Source organism: Bicyclus anynana, chromosome 25, assembly GCF_947172395.1.
Source record: "Bicyclus anynana chromosome 25, ilBicAnyn1.1, whole genome shotgun sequence".
NCBI lineage: Eukaryota > Metazoa > Arthropoda > Insecta > Lepidoptera > Nymphalidae > Bicyclus > Bicyclus anynana.
The window spans coordinates 6,306,642-6,327,313 of record NC_069107.1 but is presented as its reverse complement, the minus strand read 5'-3'; the positions used below and the strand labels follow the sequence as shown (position 1 = coordinate 6,327,313).

The window sequence follows — 20,672 nt, the reverse complement described above, 5'->3', positions numbered from 1 at the left end:
GATATTATGGGAGATGCTTTTACCCTATAACATAATTTCCGACTACTGTAAAGATGAATAACGAGTATATGAGGTAAACGTGGGAGATAATAGTTTAAAAAACTCCTTTCATAAGTGAATCCATTTGTTGTTGTTTTCTTCACTTATTAAATTTTTCGTAGGTAAGTATTTAAGTAAATGAAAAAAATCAAGTGTGTATTAATCACGCCAATTGTTTTTTAAATTCTCGCTTTTTAATTTTTTTCACATGAGAAAAAGGCAAAGGTATTACACCGTAAAGGATGTCCCATGTCTTCAAATCTCGCTTTATTCGCAACTCAATAAAAATTAAATAAAAAAATAAACGCATTCCACAGACAAGAACGCTGCATTTCATTCCAATTTAAAGTTTTTTATTTATTTTTCAAATCAGTCAGGGCCTTACCTATAATGATTCTATTTTCGAATAAAACCTCCTCCGTTTTATAGTAGGCTAGTACTTGGCTAGTACTCGTATCAGACAAGAATTAAAAAAAAACGAAATTACTTTAGCCCCTAGAGGCTAAATTGCTTGTTTAGCCCCGCTGTGGAGTGGTAATATGACAGTGTTTTTGAGCAAGAGTAGTGAAGAAACCTTTTTAGGTACCTATGCTCTTTACGCCTATAAAAATGCACAAAGTGTATACTCGTACCAACTAATAAAATTAGCTGATTTTATCTACTGTCTCTTTAGTCTCTTTAGAACAAGTCGTAAAAGTTATAAAGAGGCTAAAATATTTCATGTTCTTGTTATTAATAACCTGTTAACGACTTTCTTATAAATTTCAATATTATCTTGTTGTAGGCACTTGCTGGATCCTATATCTGCTTCGAAGAAACTCTTCACTGCATTGTTCTGCAAAGCGTCATCGCAGACGGCGAAGTTTCTGATTTCATACGTCATAATAGGCTAGTTGACATTTTTTTCAATCCTCCGGGTTCGGAAGCAGAGGTCATATCCACTGGGCTATCACGGCTCTCGATATAAGTCAACTACCCTATTATTCTCCACAGCGTCATATGTCAATCTTAGTCATGATTATTCTGCACAGCGTCATACGTCATATTCAGTTTTAAGTGTTCTGCACAGTCAAAACTGAGGTCTCCATTTTATTACGTCAACCAAACGTATATATGTATTTGTACAAATCAGGGCATCAGGAGTGATCTCATCAGCCCACAAACTTCATCATCATCATCATTATCAAACCATATTCGGCTCACTGCTGAGCTCGAGTCTCCTCTCAGAATAAGAGGGGTTAGGCCAATAATAGTCCAGCACGCTGGCCCAATCCGGATTGGCAGACTTCACACACGCAGAGAATTATGAAAATTCTCTGGTATGCAGGTTGCCTCACGATGTTTTTTCTTCACCGTTTGAGACGCGTGATATTTAATTTCTTAAAAAACACACAACTGGAAAGTTGGAGGTGCATGCCCCGGACCGGATTCGAACCCACACCCTCCGGAATCGGAGGCAGAGGTCATATCCCCTGGACTATCAAGGCTCTTAAACTTCGTCAACCTTACTCGAATCGGATCATTCCTACATAGGGACATACAGAAGGTTGGTTATTAAATAAAAAAGAATGACAGTTAGGTAGGTACATAGTTACCTATGTAGATATAAAAAATGCTACCAAACGTAATGTCAGCAAAATGATAACATACAACGGACAACGCGTTCCAATTTCGCACGCAAACAAATTATTGTTTCTAAGTAGTAGTAGTAATACCTAGTACCTACCTACCTATTAAAACTCATTCATCGAATCCATTCAACGAGTCAACACTTAAACAACAAGACGAACGAATCAAATTCATAAAACAAACTCCATATTAGCAACCATTATAATTTTATAACGCCTCGAGCCAAGTAAAGGCGTAAAGATTCCCAAAAAAAAAAAGAATCCTTCCGTAAAGAATTTAGGAGTGTCCGCTGAGACGAAATTCAACTTGTGTCTTGCGCTCATATAAATTTTGTGTAAGATAACAATATGTATGTGGGTGTGTGTGTTCGCTGACGAGTATAGCTGTTACAGTACGCAATACGCTAACAAGCGGGCGAGTGAGATAGACGCATACCCGTAGAGCGCTGTCTCGCTCGTTCTGCTAGCAACATGGCGCGCTGACTCGGGCGCAGGCTCGAATCGTATCGCCTGCCCACTCAAGGTTCGCTGACTGCCGTTCTTTTGTTTTTAATGTTACCAGTGGTCAAAAATTACCCACTGTGAATTAAATTTTTATCTATTTAGTATTTACTAAATAATCAAACCAGTAGTAGTACTGTTGTGCTGTAGATTGAAGAAATAAAAATTTGTCAATAAATACCTTTGCCAGCCTCTATAATATAAATGACACGGGCTTACCTAGTTTAAGGGCGAGAACGTCATTGTAATTTTATACTGAGTTTCTATATAAATAAACATTACTTATTCTTATCCTAAAAAAACACTACTTTATTGACTGACAATGATCTTGAAAAATAGTTAGCACATTTACTTTCGATTGGCACTCATTTTCTAGTCTATATATTTTTAAACTACTTTTTACGAATTGTCATGTTTTTTGAGATGTTTCTCTGGGTTTTGGTCTGCGATCTGCGAATTGCACTAAAGAAATGTTTTAATTTCTTCTATTTTCGGATTTTGCCGAAGAATGATTTGAATTTATACTATGAAGCTGTAATTTTGTAGGTTGACACTGTATACAGTATGAACAGTATAGACCAGTAAAATACATATATATTTTACTGGTCTATACTGTTTTATTGTGTATACTGTTCTTTATAAGATGTTTTATCTGAGCGGGAAAGACTCCATGCGGTCAAGCTCTCTTCAATCTTTCAACCTGCTACTAACGACTACAAGCCCGAAGGCGTCATTCATATGGTCTCGCCCTCCTTATCATTTTGTAAAAGAAATATTAAGTTAGCTGCATAAATGTAAAATTTTAAAAAGCAAACCTTATTTTGGAGGAATTTCATAGAAATCTTCTGTCTCGTTTCTCAGAACCACGTGACATAAATTATAAATAAGAATTGCTCCTTTAAAATATTTCAAGTAACAAATTAAAATATTTCAGTCAGACAACCCCTGATCATAATAGACTGCGAAGAGAGATGGATGGTAAAATCTGATTTACGAGTACTTATAAATAAATAAAAATTAATAGATTTTATATGAAGTGGAAGTTTAACACTAAAAACTGGCCACCCCGAACCGCAGACGAAAACAGCGTCAAGCCGAGGACCTGCTCAAACCGAACGTCTGCATACCGATCGTTGGTTTTTTATATGCGCACGTCGGTGCACGGATCTTATCGCAGTGTGGGTGACGCGGCGCTGTGTGCGCGGTGGCTCGAACTCGGCTCGTTCTCGCGTCGCACCATTGTTGTTCGCAGTGTAGCCGCGACGTTCGGCCGGTTGTGGTCACTGGTTGCTGGTGTAACAAACTGCCGGTAAACAAAATAATGTGTGCACGTAACATCCCTCGCGAGTGTAACAAACGACAGTGTGTGATAACGAGAATGTAACGTGGGTGTTGTGTATAACAGTGTGTTTTTTGGACGTGTCTTGAGGATCATCCTGGACAACGCCATGCTTAGGTATGTGCTACATCACATCACTCCTATCAGTGCTTCAATAAACGGTCGTCGGTATATCATTTTCGCCGGTTTCAACGTTCAAATCGTATACAACTTCGTTGGAAGACACGCGCGGGAGGAAGCCGCGACGAGCGGTCACTAAAACTTAAATTGGAACTAAAAATGTTTATAACTCGTAGACTATTCGGTAAAGTGATACCATACCGTGTTCTCAGAATTTGAGGAACCAGTAAAATACCTAAAAGTAAAGTATTCGTTCTAAAACATTTAGTTTTCAATATACAAACCAAGCTATTTATGTTCCGCTAAAATTGAGTCCGATGAACTAAAGTATAATTCATTAAAGTGCGAAAGTTAACTATTAGTCTAACCGATAACTTTTGGCTCATTGAGTAACTCGGGAAAATACCTTCCTTCTTCCTTTGAAGAAAAACATTCAATAGATTGACTAAGTCACTAGAACTACTTGCCTAAAGTTCTTCTACATAGATAATGATGCACTAAAATACCTAAAAGACTTAAGTACAAATACCTACCTATTTGAATATCAATAACACAGCAAGCGGTAACTAAAGTCTATGCAAAAGTACGCAACTTTACACCGAAATATTATTTTGGCAATAAAAAATAAATGCATTTAAAATGGTCTAAACTTAGTTTTAATACGTTAATTTACTTTATCTTAATTATACAAATAAATAGATAAGTATAGTTAGGTACTAACGTTGAAAATAATCTAAGTACGTAGGTATTATTTTATAGCCTTTTAAGTACCTAAGTACGTTGTAATTAATTATGAAAAAATGACTGAAATAAGCTCAGAATATGGAACCAAATTGAAGAAGCAAGTAGATATACATATAGGTACCTAAATAGGTAGTTAGGCATTCCGTTTATAAATTAATTTCATTTTAGCTACCCACCTGCCTGTCTTAAGTACGAAAATTATTAAAACTAGGTACCTACTTGTTGACTATGATTTGGATTTAAAAATAAAAAAAAAATACAATCAATTTCATGGGTACATGTAATTGATTGTATTTTGTAGTAGGTAGATAGGTATATAATGACCACGGCAAGAATGTTATTTTAAAACACGCGGGATTAAATATATACTTTTCTGCATCCATATTTTGTTGTGAGTACCTAGAACAAATACAAATGAAAATTATTGCAAGAATTATTTATTAAAAGATAGAAGTTATAGGAGGTTCAGTTTTAAAAAGTCTAAAGCCTCAACTGTCCAAATGCAAAACTTTTTTTTATTAAGTTTGTGTTTGTCGGGATAGTAATAATTTATTAATGATTACGGGTTAATTTAAGAAATAATGTTCCTTTAGTCGCCAGAATGTATGTAGGTATCTGCGTTTCCTTCTAAACACCGTTAAAAAATTAAATTTGTATTAATAAGATAAACTTTCAGCTATTTTAAAGTTTTATGTGAACCATATTGGCTTTCACAGTCCTAGTAAAAACCAATATGGAGCTAAATGGCTTAATAATGCTGCAGGTTAAACCATTGAGCCAGGCTTAAAGTAAAAAAATGTTATTTTTAGTAATATTCATCATAACCAGAGATTTTATACTGTTAGATGTGTTACTAGCGCGCCGAAACTGAGGTGGCTAATTGTCTTCATTTCATTTACTCACTTAGTCACTTAGTAAACAACGAAAGTTATTTAAACAAATTATACCATATTGTCTGCAATGTCGAGTTGTGTGTTCAACAACATACAATATACATACTTAAATATATAAATATATGTAATTAAACATAAAATTGTGCATGTGTGCGCAGTGTGAAATAGATAAATTCGGATCACTTTTTGCGGTAATTTTGTAGGCACGTCAAAAATCAAAATTCATTTATTTCAATTAGGCTTAGTATACAAGCACTTTTGAAAGGTTATGTCATAATTTAATTTAAATTAGTGGTGGTAATTAGAGTCGAAATCTTATAATTATAGTTTTGAGGGTTCCAAACGCGCCTTGGTCCGAGAAGAGCCCACAACAAACTCAGCCAAGCCAATATCTAGCAGTATAACATCGTTGGTCATAGCTATGTTATATGCAAGCGCCGTCGTCGCTCGTTATCAGTTAGTACGGAATTGTGCCATATAATTTATAACGTAATTAAATACCTTATCGGTCCAGTATCGGCGCGTGAAACGTGAACTTTGCATCTCTTTGACCGCTAGAAGGTACACGCTTTTCTATTCTACTGTAAGTAAATAGCTAGCTTTCTAATCTACTAATTTTTTGACAAAAGAGATGAAGAACATTTAAATAAGAGATGATTTGAAAAAAAGAAAACATATTCTGCTCATATTACATAGCGTAAGATACAAGATTTTATATGATACTAGCTGACGCCGCACGGTTTTACCCGCGTGGTTCCCGTTCCCGTAGGAATACGGGGATAATATATAGCCAATAGCCTTCCTCGGTAAATGGGCTATCTTACACTGAAAGAATTTTTCAAATTTGACAAGTAGTTCCTGAGATTAGCGCGTTCAATAAATAAATCAAACAAACAAACTCTTTAGCTTTATAATACTAGTATAGATGTCACTAGCGCGTTAATTGAGGCGAACATAAGCAGCTAATTGTCTTAATTTCAGTGTTCTGTAATGTATATTTTTCAAATACCTAAAATTTACTTTTCTTACTAATTTACCATATCTATTCAAAGTACATTATTTACTATTACCTAACAACTATAATCCGATCGACATTTGCATATTCTAAAGAAAGCGAATTAAAAAACTGTTTCCTGTTTACAGTAAAAAAAATTATTACCTGCAGGCTGTAAGTTTGAAAGTGAGTAGGTAATAGTAAAAATACGTGATTATTACTTTCGGACAATGACACTTAAAATTATCTTTTCCGTTGCTAAGTAAAACAAAAGAGCTATAAAACTTTCTAAAGTACTAAAAAAGCACCATTCAGTCATATTTTTTGCAGTTAAAAATACTTAACTGCCTATCTAGTTATATTTCGTAAAAAATCTAGTGTAGCTAGAATATTTATGTACAGTGAAACGTACAATAAAAATGAAAATATATTAGGCTGTATGGTCAAGCGATCTTTGCCTGTCACGTGGATATGCTTTATAAAACTAGGGTTGAAAGTTGGCTTTTCTATTCTTCTTCTGTTTAAGTATTTTATGTAATATTGTTGTTTGGATTTTGTATTTACAGTATTTTTTTGTTCAATATTGATTGGAAATAATGTTCTATAGTTTTTAAATACGTTTTTTATTGTTTTTAAAGCAATATCGTAAAAAATTTAAATTTACAAATATGTATTTGCAAGTTCCTATTTAGCAAGATTTCAATATTAATCAAGATAAATTCAGTAAAACATGAATTGTTTTTTTTAATCGTCGGCCGTCGGGATTGCTTGGTTTCTACAATTAAACTTCAAGTATATCATATAATAAATTACAAACCTGCTAGGTTGATATAATTTAGTATTTCAAAAATAGAGGTCAAAAATTTTGTTCCTTAGAGCTGAGTTTTAGTTTCAATTTATGAAACAAGTTGATATATCTATCGACTGAACGGATTTTAAGTTACCTACTTAAATCTACCTGTATAAAAAAAACATTTAAGTTTTTTTTCACAGGTAGATTAAGTAAATAGGAACATTATCAAACCACCTATATTACATGAACACTTGTTATATACTGAGGTCAGAAATTAAAAAAAAAATCGGAACTAAAACACAAGCGGACGAAAGAAATCGATTATTATTAAGTATTAGTCTTCCTTCTACCTACAGGTTACATTAAAATCGGATGTGATAAGAAATACACTAACCGAAGTCTATATAGGAAACCGCAGTTATCTATTAGTTTTCCTCTATGACGGAATAATATGAGTAGGTAGGTAAAACTGGCCAGAGGGTTTGTAAGAGGCGTGTCTTAATCCTGTTCGTATATACCTACCTACCTATCTATAATATTTACTTACCTACAAGACCTTTTTAGGAATAACCAAGCTATCAAATAAGTACACTGTGATATACATTGATTTTATTACTTTTAGAATGCTAATAAGTTGTCAAAAATATTTTTTAGAAGTAAATGTTTAATATTCAGTTATTACCGGTAGTAAATTTCTATATTTAATTTAAATACAATAAATATTAGATTAGACAAAATGTAGACAAAATCGGTTGTAAACGTTAATTTTTTTATAAAAAAACATGAAAGTAAAGATAACATGGTTAAACTATGTAAGTCCATGTTATATTTTATTATGTGCGTATTAACGGAAAATATAATAACTAAAAAAATAAGCGATTAAAAAGTAATCATCTAAATCGACTTATGTATAATTAATAAAATATTAATTAAAAACTAAAATTAACAGCAATCAATTATGATATAAAGTCAGATACCGTAAAAATACACGCAATATTTACCTTACAATATATTTTAGGGGAATCATTAAATTCTGAGATTCTTAACTAAGTTTGACTAATTTAACTGGATCAGTAGGCAGCTAACCACTACCGAAGCCTGAGAAAATATTCATCTTGATTGAAATTAATACACTTAATTGAAATAATGCATTAATTGTGATGTACTTGTCTAGAAACAACACTAGACCATATAAAGTTAATGTCATTAAAGACACGACAAAAAACCTAATAACCACCTTTACTAAATTGGTACTCACAAGTTAATTGATGTTTATTTTAAGCCGAAAAATTATACTATTTTGTTTAAAATAAAACAATTGGCGGGAATTATAAACTGGTATGTAATTAACCTGTCAATTAAATTTAATAGTAATAGGCAGAATTCCGCAGTAGCAGTAAAAAGTATGAAAAAAAAACCGACATGTCCTAAAGATTCCGTACAAAGTTTGATTTTCTTACAACTTCAAGGGACTGTGTAATTGTGTATATGGTTTAATTTCAACTCAATTCCATGTGTTCCAGTCTTGACAAACATACCGACGGAGAGCAAACTGTTGTTGGAAGAGTTTCGTAATTTTTTTTTAGTTACGAAACCCTAAAAACATCAAAGTAAATAAATAGTAGTGTGTTACACAAGGGACTAAAATGATATTAAGTATAATAGTTCATTTACTTGGTGTAAGATATTTTTGTCCCGAGCTTTCACGAGGGTCTCAATAGAAACAGAGTTGTAATACGCCCATGTACCCTACTTCAGTGTATCTAACCACTACATACAAAGCTAAACGGAATTCCCAGAATAGATTGGCCAGTGGCTTGCACAAGGTTTTTAACTAGGGTAGGCATCAAAGTCAAAGTCAAATAGGCTTAGTTTACAAGCTCTTTCGAAACGTCAGGTAATAATATGAAACTTAAGATAATGGTGATAATAATCATTCGAATACTTAAAATTAAAATTACGAGGGTTCCAAACGCGCCTTGGTCCGAGAAGAGCCCACAACAAACTCAGCCAAGGTTTATTTTTATATACGAAAAACATACAAATATACGAAACTACAAACATAACAATTTAGTTTTTCAATACCAACGTCCTTGTAAATAAATCGTTAGGTTAGGCAGTGCATTTTGCTTATATGAAGTGCACGCCACTTTATTGGCTTGATGCATCTTTCAGGGTCAATGCAGTTTCGATGATAGTGTGTATGGGCCCTAAGATCGCACCTGCTTCATAAAAAAGTTGGTGTGCCCTTAACATACAGTTATCCTTTTTCAATGTAGCAGAATTATATGCTATCAAGATTCACCATAATACCATAATATACGTTTAGTATACTTAATACCCTGTTTTGTTACATTTTTTTATATTGGTTATAATAATTTTAGTAAGTAAGTAGGTAGGTAATTAGTTTTTTTTGCTTTGGTGTTTCATTGTTGATGGATTATTTTTTGTTTTTAATTAGGTTTATATTTATTTAACGTGCGATAGCCTAGTGGATGTGACCTCTGCCTTCGATTCGGAGGGTGTAGGTTCGAATCCGGTCCGGGGCATGCAACTCCAATGTGTTCCTCCAAATCAGAAATTAAATATCACGTGTCTCAAACGGTGAAGGAAAAACATGGTGAGGATACCTGCATACATGAGAATTTTCTTAATTCTATATGTATGTGAAGTCTGCTAATCCGCATTTGGTCAGCGTGGTAGACTAAGGCCTAACCCCTCTCATTTTGAGAGGAGACTCATGCTAAACAATGAGCCGAATATGGGTTGTTAGTGATTTATTTATTTATTTAGGGCACGTTTTGATTTTTATTTCCTGTTTGATTATTTCCTAATCACGGTAAATCTGGTGCTTTCGCTACCATTTGGTGAAAGAATTTTGAATGGTTTAGGAGTGAGCGTGACAAACAAACTCACACTCACTCTTCTCGGAACAAGGCGCGCTTGGAACCCTCGTAACTTTAATTTTAAGTTTTCGACTATCATTACCACCATTAGAGTAAATTAAATTATGATACTTGCCTAATTGAATTTTGAATTTCATGCGAATTTTTAATATAAGTTACGATATGTTTCTCAAATTATTATATATAAATAATTAGTATTGTCAGGTTTTTTCCCACTTAAACGAACATTAGTATAAATATACAATGCCTGTAACCAGCTAATAAAATCAACCCTATAAACGCTTAAAGGTAGGTATAACCCTAAAAAAAGCACAGCGTCCCGGTCTTTAAAAACAAAAACCAAAAACGTGCGTTCTCAGAAGCGAACAATCGTCTTATTTTGGTCGTTATCTCAAATGAATTATTTATATAATGATAATTGCAGACTGGATCCACGTGCGCAGTGTTTAGATGCAACGTTTTCACTTCTTGTTGGCCAAATTGCCTTATTTGAGATCAAAGAGTCTCTGATGGTCGGTCTTTCTTTATTTTATAGCATTTTCAGCAGTTGCTATCACGAGGCTTTGATTTCTGAGTCTAAACATAAAAAAAATTGCTTCTTTTATGTATGGAAATTCCTTTTTGCTAATACAAGTCTCAACACTTAGTGCTAAGTAAGTAATGTAATTTGAATGCAAGCATTTCATTCTAGATTCCTATTTACTTATTTTGAAAATACGAGGCCATTTTTTACAGTAAAAATAAGTTAGAAATAATTTAAGGATAAGTAAATGAGAATGATTTATTTATAGTTTATTACAAGATTTGTCCGTTGCGTACCTGTCATCAGTCTGCGTTTACCTTAATCACATTTCCTACGCCCAAGTACTGCGTGGCCGTTTAATTAACTTTTTTTTTGTTTTTTTCTCAGCAATGGAAACTTGTAAAATTGGTTTGTCACTTTATGAAGGAGGTTCGACAATTGAGCTGTAATTTACCGTTTTCGTTATTATGCATGCCAATAAGTGTTTTTTTTTCTATTTTAGCCACCTTAAATGTTTTATATCTTACGAGTATGAGCTTCTTTTTCAGTTAATTATAAAAAAAGTAAACATCACCAAATGGCATAGTTAGTCCGGGGAAATACTACCGCTGCTTATTTTTGTCAAAAAGCATTTAAATTTAAAAAAAAGTCGTAAATATGCTTGAGTTAAGAATTGGTTTGAGCAGTTTTCTAATATTGATCGACATTCCAAGTATTTTAGCTATAATAATTTCATTGTTATTAAATATAATATATAAGGTCAAAAATAATAAATTACATTACCTACATAGGTACTTACGATTTTTTTATGAGTTAACCAAAAATTAAAATATGACCGACAACAATGCAACTTAATTTAAATATTGTATTGTAACTTATTACCCTAGTGCGTGTTGACCAACGTCGAAAACATTGATAGTTTATTTTCATCGGATCGTCAAGAGTTTACTTTGTTCGTCTTCTTTTTCTCCAACCTTAGACCATATACACTGGTTAGATTGTGGTCAAGTATGAGCCTATTTCATAAAAAAAGTAAATATAGTCTATACGCTATATATCAAGCGTCAAACGCTATATATTAGATACAGTAAAGTTTTCAAAATAGTAAGCGTACAAGGACCGTCTTACAGGATATTTAGATGTTTTTTTGATCAGGTTTATGTTGCCTAGAAGAGATCACTGTTAGTGACAAAATCGCCTGTTGTCTGTAAAATTTTTGTATTTTTTTCGTTAGTTTTGTTTTTTTGTGCATAAAAGTTATTATAAAATAGATATTTAAGGTAATTAATGGCTTTTACAAAACTCATAATAATTATTATATTATAATTTATATTTTTCAGATTAAAGTAGTATTGAAGAATTTGAGTCTTAACACAAAGTTTTTTACATCAATTTTTACCTAATTAAATGACATTCCATATTGGAAGTCGATCGTCGTTTGCAATATCGTACTAAGGGTATGTAAATCATAAAGATTAACAACTATTTTCCAGAACTCGCTCGATAACTGGAATTCGATTCGGATTCCAAAAACGCATTCACAGAATAGGTACAGTCAGGGCATTTTATTGTTTTTTTTTTGTCAAACTGATTTAATGTTTAAGTTGTATGCCGTAAGATTCAAATTACTGAAATTGTTGGTGTTTTCATTATTGTAGTTTTTTAACAAAGCATACATTTACGTCTTTAATGTAGTCATATGCATATAGTATGCATAACTTTACAAGATAAAGTTGAAAATTTTGATAAACCCCCTAAGGTTGCGAAATTAAATAGATTAACGACTTTTATTACAGATATTCTCTCCATTATAACAGAAAAGTTTAAATGGTGTTGCAGTGTGTGAGCTGGATCACTGATTATTATTTACTTACTGGCTTTCAAATGAAAAAAACCGCATCGAAATCGGTACTTCCGTTTGAGTGATACGATTCAGACGACGCAAATTTATAATCCACCTCTTTTAGCGTCGGTGGTAAATATAGGAAGGTCATATATACAATTACCGACTCACACGATGACAACACTTTGATGATTTGAAAAGAAAAGGGGATTTTAGAAGCGTGCACCCTGCCCAAAAATGCACCTGCTGTAAATAATCGCTTGTTCTTCATAAAATTTATTGCTATTAAGGATGCAGTCACAACGTGGGTACGTCTGCGCTATGAGAACACGCTCTCGGATGGGAATGCTAATGGACGCGTCGATGTTAATATTTTAACGATTTGAAATGAAAAGAGGATGTTAGAAGCGTGCACCCTGCCCAAAAAACATCGCTGATTCTTCATAAAATTGGTTGCATTTAAGGATGCAGCTACAACGTGGGTACTTATAACTGCGCTATGAAAACACGCTCTCGGATGAGAATGCTAATATACGGGTCGATGTCAATACTTAATTATTTGAAAAGAAAAGAGGATGTTAGAAGCGTGCACCCTGCCTAAAAAACATCGCTTATTGTCCTTAAAATTGGTAGCATTTAAGGATGCAGCTACAACGTGGATACGTATAACTGCGCTATGAAAATACGCTCTCGGATGGGAATGCTAATGTCCGCGTCAATGTCAATATTTTAATGATTTGAAAATAAAAGGGTATGTTAGAAGCATGCATCCTGCCCAAGAAACATCGCTTATCTATACTATAATATTATAAAGCTGAAGAGTTTGCTTGAATGCACTAATCTCAAGAACTACTGGTCCGATTTGAAAAATTCTTTTAGTGTTAGATCTAGAGAGATTTATCGAGGAAGGCTATATATTATTCCCCGTATTCCTACGGGAAAGTTAATCACGCGGGTGAAACCGCGCGGCGTCAGCTAGTTCTTCATAAAATTGTAAGGATGCAGCTACAACGTGGGTATTTATAACTGCGCTATAATAATTGATAACACGCTCTCGGATGGGAATACTAGTGCACGCGTCAATGAAAAGAAAAAGGCATGTTAGAAGCATGCACCCTGTCCAAAAAGCGTCGCTCATTCTTCATAAAATTGGTTGCATTTAAGGATGCAGCCACAACGTGGGTACGTATAACTGCGCTATGAGAACACGCTCTCGGATGGGAATGCTAATGCGCGCGTGTTGACGGGTGCGCGCGCGCGGCATACGCAATGCGCTCGCTTGTGCAACTCGCGTACATGACTGAACGCTTCTTTGGTGTTTAGATAACTCTTTTAATGTTCTACTATCAGTGGCGTGCATAAGGTTTGTAACTAGGGTATGCACTATAATATAAGAGATCAAACTAACTTAGTGAAGTTCGATCATTGTTATATGAGTCGCTTCATACTAAGTTTTTTTATAATATTAATAGTAACACATATATAGTATAGTACTTATATAGTACATGTATAGTAGCCGTGGATATGACCTCTGCCTCCGATTACGGAGGGTGTGGGTTCGAATCCGGTCCGGGGCATGCACCTCCAACTTTTCATAAAAAGTTCAGTTGTGTGCATTTTAAGAAATTAAATATCACGTGTCTTTAACGGTGAAGGAAAAGCATCGTGAGGAAACCTGCATTCCAAAGAATTTTCGTAATTCTCTGCGTGTGTCAAGTCTGTCAATCCGCATTGGGCCAGCGTGGTGGACTATTGGCCTAACCGCTCTCATTCTGAGAGGAGACTCGAGCTCATCAGTGAGCCGATTATGGGTTGATATGTATAATAGTAAACGCTGTATGTATGCAACAATAAATTCTTAAGCTTTTATTTTGTCACAAAAATCCAATGTCACAAGTACATTTAGACGGACAAATCACGCTTTACGCATTAACTACTTTATTGAAAGGTAATAAAGCCCATAATGGCTTAACAAGAATTTGAAATGTAGCATCTAAAAATAATTAACATTTATTTGGCATTTTTACATTTTCTACTTCTCATCAGTGAATGTCAAATATGTCAATATGTCATCGACTACAATGACATACGTACTTTAAAACCAATGATTGTTTTATACTATAGATATGTTACGGGCTTACAAAATCACCGCAGCAAGTTATACCTACTTTATATTGTAACTTTCTTTGTTTGTGGCGTTATTATTGTTTATTTTATTTTCTGTACATTTTTTGTTAAATGCTGTTAGTTACAAATAAATAAGTGATCCTAATTTAGCAACAAAAAAATAAGTGATCTGAATTTAGTGACCCCACTGAACTGAGCGCACACATGCACATTTTTGTGTTTACTTACATTATATATTATATATAGTACTTACATTATATATAGTATAATATAGTTTTTACACTTCCTAAACTTGCAACTCGACATTGTAGACAATATTTAGGCGTAATGTGTTTGAATTACTTTCGTTGTTTAATAAGTGACTAAAAAAAATTTAATAAAAAAATTCAACCGACTTCCAACTGAAAAATTAACCTAAACTAAAAAGCAAAAAATAATATCTTACCTATGTGCTACCTGCTGATCAGTTTGAAGGCGGTGACAATTAAAATTCAAGCCGTTTACAAAATTTCTGTGGTTCTTTAAGAAACGGCTTTAATTAAAATACGTCACGTCACCAAAAAAAAAAAAAAACAACATAGAACCTCCTCCTTTTTGGAAGTCGGTTAATAAAATTAAGACAATTATGCACATTTGTCCGCCGCGGTTTTAATGCGCTAGTATAAAAACTAGTATAAAATATTGTTCTTTAAAACTACAAATCACTTACTATCATACTAGTTAGATATAGCTTTCGATTTAACACATCATTCTTCCTATTCTTTAATCTACCAAATCTAATCGGTCCCCATGACGCTTTAGTAACTGCAAATTTAGCATCCCGGGCTATTACCTATGGTAGGTAAATTCCAAACTTTCAGCTGTATAATATGTGATATGTCTGACCATCGCAGACTATGAGAAGTTTTTTTGTGACATTCGCTGTCAGGCCCCGAGTTGAGTCTTTTCTAGGAATGTCCCCATTAAACGTCGAACCGACGCGTAATTTATTACGTTACGGTCGATGTAACCGGTTTTATCTTTTAATTTTACGTTTAGCCACTCCGCCCGATATAAAAATACAAAAATATATATATATTTGGACTCATTAGTTTGGCGGTATTTGGATTAAAAAGCCAAAAACATTCATCGGTTCATCTTTTTTTGACCAACTTTCTTTTATTTAGGTAAGAGAAGGTATTTTGTTTCCTCTATCTTTCTTTATTCTATCGGAGATCAGTCTCTGGACCATCCGATCAAATGACTGCTTAGTAAGTCGTAACCCACGACTATAATGGGTATGATGACTAGTTTTGAATATATTGATTTTTATGATACATTCGAGTAAATAGGGTCAATGTTAACTAATTTATACATAAAAAGCAAATATTGTCTGGATATTTGCAAAATAAATGAGATTATAAAATTTCAAAATCTATTAAAAATCTTTTATCGTAATTAGAAGAAAATTCATACAGTTTTAGCTTCCTTACATTAAATGTGACATTTTTTAATAAATAAACTACATACATAAACGCACAAATAACAAATATATTATTATTTTGTTTGAACGCCCATACAAACCTAACGATCAGCGAGCCAACGACAAATCGTGCCATTTTGTATGGAGCGTTTTTCAGGGATCCGCGTCAGCGCCGCAAATCTGACCCTTTAAATCCCTGTCGCTCCGAAAGTAATGATCGCAGATACCCTGTTCCTTTAACAAAATTGCTTTACTATTAGCATACTTCTAATTTATATACAATTTAAAAAAGTGTCATCATCCCTATTGATCGTGTGTTGGTCACTGCGTACATGACTATAGTATGCCGCGTGGATACTGCCGTTTGCTTTTCAGATACGTGAGAATAATTGACCGTCAATGGCGACCTTTAGAAGTCCAACATAATTATTTTCAAATCCACTTCTGTAGTAATTATGTCCGGTTATGGGCAAAACTTGCATTTTATTTCGACAACACTGTAAACTAAAGTTATGCCTTTTTTAACTTAACTGGAAAATTATAAAAAGTTTTTAATGGCTTTTGACAACATTGTAAAACATTCAATTTAATACATTGTTGTGTATAATTGTACTTAACTATTTCTCTTATTTATTAGCCGCATATACTAATAATAAATTTAAAAGTAAGGAATTTTTGGAATCCAACTCCGTTGGAGTTTTCGGGAAACTCAATTGACATGTGTTTCATCGAAGATTGCTCGGTATTTTTATGCTATAAATTTTACTTGATATGTTTAATTTTTTTTTTATTTAAATAGTTTTTTTGTTACTACATATTCCACGGACTCAATAGTTAAATTTTCGTTAGGTAATCCCACTTTATACCATTAATATTTTTCAGCCACGAAAATCCGCTATAGCAGAAAGAAAACCATGTAGGTTAAATTATATTATACATATATTTTACAGGTAATTTTTTTTCAAGGGCTTGCAGTGTTATAGTGAGTCAACCTTAACAAATAATTGAATATTGGCGTGAAGTTTTTTAAAATTTTTACAGAATAACAATTCCTGTAATAATTTTTATACCTACATGATTTTTGCGTAACTTTTACATGCAATGAAAGTTCTCAGAAGGAAATTTCCCGTTTCGCCGCTACCATTGGCTGTAGTTATGTTAATAACCTAATAGCATTCCTCGATAATCACAATTAGACTGAATAGTCTAATTGTGATTATGGATATACACAAAAATATTTTTTCAATTCGAACCAGTTGTTCCATAGATTAGTGCGTTCAAACAAACAAACTCTTCTGTTTTATATACATTGAACAAATAAACTGACTCACAATCAGCGATCAAAAAACGTCCTCAACCAAGTCCACCCAGAACTTAAAGTGGACTTTTCAAGTAGTCTCATTGTAAATTTAACCTTATATATTTTAAACCGTCTAAGGTTGATTTTGCTCTGAATTAATATTCTTTAACTAAATCTAAAACTGCCAAAACACAAATGTGGACAGTTTATAAGTGAAATTTTCTATATGATTGCGTCTCCATTTTTAATAACATCTTGATGTTAGGTATAAGTATATAAATAGTATAAAAAACACCTAAAACTTTTTAGTTAGCTGTTCCATATAAGGTACATGCACAATTCATATATGGTACGTATTAAAAATATTTTTTAACTTTCCGCTTATACTCTTAAATAACTAGAATTTAATTAGTTTCTTGAATGGTACGAATCCGTGGTACGGGCGCGGGTTGCGTGTAGGCACATAATTGTCCGCTACTGCGCATAACAGGTCGCTAACTAATGTGGTGTAAATTGGCGCTGATCACTCGCCTTTATGATTAGTTACTGTTTTTGAATGGAATAGTTGGCTGTCCCATATTAGGAACGTGCACAATTCATATATGGTACATATTAAATATATTTTTTAACTTTCCGCTAATACACTTAAATAACTAGAAGGAGATGGTCCAAAATTGTATGGAGGATCAGTCATTGTATCGTGGCGGAAATAAAAGAAAATGTTTTTTTTAAACTATTTTTGATTATACAAATCTACGAATTTAATTTAATTCTATCGAAATAATATTAATACAACACAAACATGGGTAATAATGGCGGATTGATGACATTTTCAATGGAGTAGTCGATTTGACGTTTGCGGTCAATTGTCATGTCACAGTTGTTGTATGAGCGCCATCTTGATATAACTCAAAAACTTGCGTTTTAATTTTATTTAGTTAAATTTATTCACTTATTTATATTTTAATAAAATACTTGTATTTTTAAAATTTTAATGATACGGAGTACAAGAGTGGGCCAGAAATGGACAATATCCTTTTAATAGTTCCTTGAATGGTACGAATCCGTGGTACGGGCGGGTTGCGTGTAGGCACGTAATTGTCCGCTACCGCGCGTAACAGGTCGCTAACTAATGTGGTGTAAATTGGCGCTGATCACTCGCCTTTCAGATTAGCTACTGTTTTTGAACGGAATAGTTAGCTGTTCCATATATGGTACGTGCATAATACACATGTGGTACATAATAAAAGCTTTTTTTTCATATTACTGCTAGCACCAAATAATTAGTGTAGGAAAGATATTAATTTCACCACGTTTTTAAAAACCGAGGGTTCATCAAATCTCGACGTTTTGAAGTCCTAGGAAGCTATTCTGACTTTTTTAATAGTCTGTCTTTGGAAGTTTTTTACCTTAAATTTTCGAATGCCTTTTTTAAGCAATAATTGACGGACCTAACAGATAGCTCACCTGATGGTAAGTGGATACTAAGCATCGCTACACAGGATGCTCATTTTGTTTATTTTTTGGTACAGGCCTAGTACCAAATGGATGCGTGGAAATGGCCTTTATTGCAAAACTATTATTCACATGGTCAAAATAAAGTAATCGAATATGTCTGAGCATAAATCTTGATTAATTTTTGACTTTAAACGCTAGCAACATCAAACCTAATATTAAAAAGAGGTAAGTAACGTTTGAAAAGGTTGAAAAGGGGTAATCTCTACATGTTTACCAAGTAACATAAGCTATTTTCGTCTACTAGTTGGTTTATAATAATTTGACAGCAACAATCATTTCACCACGCCTCGTCAAGTGGACGCCGTCCCTATAAGTTAACTTTTTAACCACAAACATTCGTTCGCATTTCAAGGCATAACATCGAATAATAATAATCGTTTTCCCAACGAGCTCACGCACATCCCAACCGGTTCCCAGCCTCCCGGCCTCTCAGCACATCGAGTTGGAAATCGATTTAAAATCAACTCTAATTACGGCATTGGAAGAATCGATAATTCAAGATTCCGATGTAACTTGTTCGTATTTCGAACGTGTAAATATTATACCTGTCTGTTTTATATGTTTTATGCTCTGATTATCACTAACTTGGTCTTGATACTTGGTCGCTAACTGTGGGCCTTATTAGAAGTCTTAAAGTAACTCAGCGAGCTATGCTTGGAGTTTTCAGGATCGAATCAGAAATGAGATCCGCAGCAGAACCAAAGTCACTGACATAGCTTAGCGAGTCGCATAGTAGTGGCAATATGCTGTTGGGACGACCCCGCACCGGAAAGCGCAGAGTTGGTCGACCCCCCACTAGGTGGATCGAGAAAATCAAGCGAGAAGCATTGAGCTGCTGGATGCTAGCGGCTCGAGACCGTTACTGTGCCCTATGTCTAACAGTGACGTCCATCGGCTGTTAATAATGATGATGATGATGATGATGATGATGATGACGATGATGATGATGATGATGATGATGATGATGATGATAATAATGAAATAATTATTATGAAATTGCCCTTAGCTTATTATTTTTATTAATTTAGGAACAAGTTAAAGTTGTGATAATTAGGTGTGAAATGACTAGCGATTTTTAATTTGTTTGTTGATAAACATTGCAAAGCGAGTTTGGCTTTAGTATAGCTATCGCAGTCAGTGGCGTGCACAAGATGTATAACTAGGGTAATGCACTATAAGTACAAATTGTACATTCCTTGTTCATGACAAGTTCGTAATGTCTCTTCAGGGTAGGCAGCGCGTTTATGCACGTATGAAGTGCACTTTATGTTTTACAGTTCGTTTCATGCAGAATGGTGCGGGTTCGATTTACTCTTGAAAGTTTGCCGCGATTCACGATAACAGTACGTATTATGAACGTCATACAGGCGACTATCCATGCTATCTGAAAAACACTTTAGTATAGTATCTTTTAGGCCATAATTAATTTTTATCGCTTAGTTGCATGGAAAAGCGGAATGTTTTGATGTGTTTATAGGATAATATTCTTATAAATAATTAAAAAAACAAGGTTTCATCTCGATCCTTAAGTATGTCGTCAAGCGAGGCACCTTTGCTAATTATTATTATCATTGCAAGGCAGGTCCATTCTTCCACACTGCGTAATTATTTTCAAATCCATTTCTGTCTTAATTATGTCCATTTAGAGGCAAAAATTCCGTTTTACTGTAACCAACTGTAACCTATGGTTATGGTCCTATATAATTAATATTTTTTTGAATGTAAAATATTTTATTGGTCTGAATATTTTATTATTTTAACTGTACTGGTAAATGTCACCCTTGAGCAGAGATAAAACAGATGAAAAAATTATACTTAATCATGGATGTACAGTTAAATACTTTTTTTGATAAGTTGACCGTCATTTGTGAGGTTGTGAGTTGTGAGACCACCTTAAGCCCTCATTCGCACGAGAGTTTTTTTAACGGACGTTAAAATAGCG

The 20,672-nt window shown here is 33.7% G+C and overlaps 1 protein-coding gene across 4 annotated transcripts in view; it reads left to right on the top strand.

Moving 5' to 3' along the window:
* The first annotated feature begins 3,366 nt into the window (after positions 1-3,366).
* LOC112058326 (protein pangolin, isoforms A/H/I/S) overlaps positions 3,367-20,672 on the top strand; it is a 226,321-nt gene continuing 209,015 nt past the window's right edge. The window contains exon 1 of one of the 4 annotated variants that reach the window (XM_024099072.2): positions 3,367-3,624. The gene's annotated coding sequence lies outside the window, so the exon portion shown is untranslated. The remainder of the gene's footprint in view (positions 3,625-20,672) is intronic. The other 3 variants (XM_024099069.2, XM_024099075.2, XM_024099070.2) reach the window with 3 other exon arrangements.